General features: G+C 32.8%; 1 non-coding gene across 1 annotated transcript; it reads right to left on the reverse strand.

Annotated features, from left to right (window-relative positions):
- Nucleotides 1–3,620: 3,620 nt before the first annotated feature.
- Trnas-cga lies at nucleotides 3,621–3,695 on the reverse strand. Its single transcript has one exon. It is a non-coding gene; the product is annotated as a tRNA-Ser (tRNA).
- Between the last annotated feature and the right edge of the window lie 266 nt (nucleotides 3,696–3,961).

Genomic DNA, 3,961 nt, shown 5'->3' on the forward strand with positions numbered 1-3,961 from the left:
ATGTTGTGTTAGTCCTTTATCTTCTTTCTTTTTTGTTAAATATTCAACAATTTTTTTTACAACAGGAATATCTAATGCTAATGTAAATTTCCAACAGCTTTGTTTTCTTTCTTTCTTTCTTCTTTGAACATCTGTGAAAAATGGTGCAATTGCATTTAATTGTTCATTATTCAACTTTAGTTTAATTGATTTTTGTTTAGTTTTGCCGCTAGGTAGCATGTATAATCAATTGTAATGTTATTCAATTATATTGTTAAAATTTAATAAATACTTTTTACATAGTTGAAAGTGTATACAGATTTTTTATGTAGATCAAAATATATAAACATTTTAGTTTAAACATTTATAAAGATTTTTATAATCACCAACCATTTTCATTACGATCCATACCTAATTTTCGATTTTCATACATTATTCCTCTAACAGCTGTTGCTGCTACCTTTTACCAAATGAAGAATCACTTGCATACATTCTTTCTTTTGCAGCTAACTGAAGTTGTTTATCTGCTTCATGTCTTTTTTCTAAATCTTTGTTATCTCTGTAAGCAATATCACATTGTTTACCAGCTTCATCTAATGGATTTATACCTTGTTCTCCTCTAACTAATTTTTCTTCCAATTTTGTTCTGGGAACACAAAACCTATAAGCTGAAAGATACATTTCAAATGGTAAATTGTTAATTAAAGTGTTTCTAACCCTTTCCATATTTATCACTTTTCCAAAATGTATGTGGAAGATTATTCAATTAATGTGGAATTACTTTTGAATTATTAATTATAAAATCACTAAGTTTTGTGCAATACTAACTTTTTCATTATAATAATTCATATTTACAGCTAGTTCTTCACCCTGACTTACTGCTAATCTATCAATTAATTGTCTAACATCATTCCTCCAAACATTCTCAGTTGCTTTATTTGCATATTTCTTAACTAAACATTCACCTATTTTTTGTAGTTCCAGAGAACTTAGTTCTGAATCATCTGTAACTGATCTTCTTAAGTTTGAAAAATGCTCATCAACAATTGGTTTTATTAAATATTTATATTTATTACTTTTACTTGATCTTATTTTATTTGGATTATTATCAGAATGCAATGCTCCTGAATTGTATAATATATCTAGATAATTTGATAAATCTACAACATCGAAGTTTTCATTCATACCATCCATAGTAATTTATTTTTCAGTTAAAAGTCTCATTAATCCATCTGTACCGTCATATGTTTTTTTACCAATTGTTAGATAATCACCATTGAAATCAACATGTAAATTACCAACATATTTAAACATACAAACAGGTTTTAAACCAAATACTTTATTTTCACTATGATTAACATTGATTAACATTCTTTCACTAACATTTATCTTTTTAGTTTCTTTTGGACAACTACTTGAATCTTTTTCTTCTCATATTTATTCAGTGCATCTCGAACTTCTGATTCACTTAATGTAAAGTCATATTTACCAGGAATATCATCCGACCAACATGTAATTGTTTAATTAGTGATAAGTCTCCAAAATCTTCTATATAATGACGATATGGAATCATTTGTTTTCCAACTTCTCTGTTTTCTTCATTTGCTTTAAAAACATTATCACCCAACCTTCAATACCTTGCTCTACTTTGTCAATAGTATGAATAACAGGTTGATCTTCCTTTTTACATTTCTCATAGTCTGTTCTTGGTTGCTTTTTCCAAAGCTTGATTGGTTCTTTTAATTCTTCAGCTCTCTTTCTATTTGGTTAGCTTGTTTAAAAACTTTTTCATCATACTTTGCAAACATTTATTAATGAAGAAAAAACATTAAATTACGTTTATGTTTAATGTTTAATGTTTTTGTTTAATGTTTATGTTTTTGCTCTTGTTTAATGTTTTAGTTTTAATGTTTATCTTTATTTTAATGTTTATGTTTAATGTTCAATTTTTATGTTTATGTTTATCTTTGAGTTAATTTGTTCAGAAATATTGTATATTATTTCTAAACTTACTTTCATTTCGTTTTCTATGCGTATCTATTGTGAAAAATCCAAAGTCATCATTCCAACATGTACTACACATCTCTTTAAAATTATCAAACTTTAAATCTCCACCAACAAACTCATGGTAAATATGATTTAGATTTGTAACATCTTTTCTAAAAATATTTAATGAATTTAAATTATCCAACTAATTGTTTTGGTATTTTTGAATACGTTTGAGTTTAAAAAAAGCAGCTATACCTTTGTGCCTTCCTCTAGTAAAATAATCTCTAACAATATCTTGATTTTCTAGAATGAAGTCATGAAATACAACTAAATTTTCTTTACATTCATCTAATTGAATAATTTCGTCGTTATTTTCAATAAAACTAACAATATTAAATTTACCTTCAATTTTCTTACATTGTGAACTGTGAATTTACTTTCAAAACCATTTCTTAAGAATTTACTTTATTTACTAGCGATTCATCAAGAACATTAACACATTTAATCACACTATGTGAGTGTGGAGGTAGTTACCAGTGGGTAACTGATGAAATAAAATCAAATTTCTTTCAACAAATGAAAATTTTATTCCTAAAAGCCTTTTTTTAATTTGCTTTAGAAACAGATTTAAAATTATAATCAGAAAGCACCCTCTAAATATCAAGTTACAATTTATTCAGACGCAGAAAGAAGAAATTTTTGAATGTATGAGGCTTCAGGCTGAGAACCTTGTCACCCCTTTTGACACGGCCATAGTCACGACTGCTCACAACAACCTCTGAAAAACTACACTGGTGCAAATCTGCAACACGCCAGATTACTTTAAACTAAAAATTTTACCTACTCACACAAGCACATAAACTCTGCACGCTGCAGGAGGGATGGAAATGGTACAAAACACTAACATTAAAAGATTAATTTGCCACTGAAGATGCAACTTGATTTTTTAAAAAACAACTCTTATGGTGGAAGGGTGGCAACTTTATATACTAAAATTCCCATTTAAATAAAAACCCATGAAATGCAGTCTTACATAAAATATAGAAGGTTGGCCAAACATGCTCTACATTACACATATACCACCTCTCAAGATGATAGGCAAGATGAAAACATGTTTCAGGAATTCAGCCATTACTATTCAATCAATAAATTCGTTAACACCGAATCCATCAAACATGACAGAGGCAGCTATTAACGTACGGCAGACTGCCACACAGACAGACAGACACTAACTGCCTAACAAATGCGGACAAGGGACAGACGAGCAAGCTGGGGATGAGAGACTGACCAAGATAAGAATTAGAATATAACAAGTAAACGAAACAACATATCACGAATCACTTAACTTCTAATAAACTGCGATGTCTGGCGAAGACCTGGCGCAGCACCCCCCAAAACGCTCTCATGAACCGTCCGCTGCCAGCCGCTTCAACTGATGCAGGAAGGCGCGGCAATCTCCCGTCTCACAGCGTCGCAGCTCACACAGGCCAGACCAATGTCCTGGGTTGGCTCCTGTTGCTCTTGTGTCGGCCGTGAAGCCACTACCCCTCGCTGTACAGCGTGGCCCACTGGACTGACATGGCGACCTCACATGCGCCGACACTCAAGACAGACAAGTCATCTTGTGAAACTTCCTGGCAGATTAGAACTGTGTGCTCGACCGAGACTCGAACTCGGGACCTTTGCCTTTCGCGGGCAAGTGCTCTACCAACTGAGCTACCGAAGCACTACTCATGCCCGGTACACACAGCTTTACTTCTCCCAGTATGTCGTCTCCTACCTTCCAAACTTTACAGAACCTCTCCTAGGTTCGCAGGAGAGCTTCTGTAAAGTTTGGAAGGTAGGAAACGAGGTACTGGCAGATGTAAAGCTGTGAGTACCAAGCGTGAGTCGTGCTTCGGTAGCTCAGTTGGTAGAGCACTTTCCCACGAAAGGCAAAGGTCCCGAGTTCGAGTCTCGGTCGGGCACACAGTTTTAATCTGCCAGGAAGTTT

Source organism: Schistocerca piceifrons, chromosome X (assembly GCF_021461385.2).
Source record: "Schistocerca piceifrons isolate TAMUIC-IGC-003096 chromosome X, iqSchPice1.1, whole genome shotgun sequence".
NCBI classification, from domain to species: Eukaryota; Metazoa; Arthropoda; class Insecta; order Orthoptera; family Acrididae; genus Schistocerca; species Schistocerca piceifrons.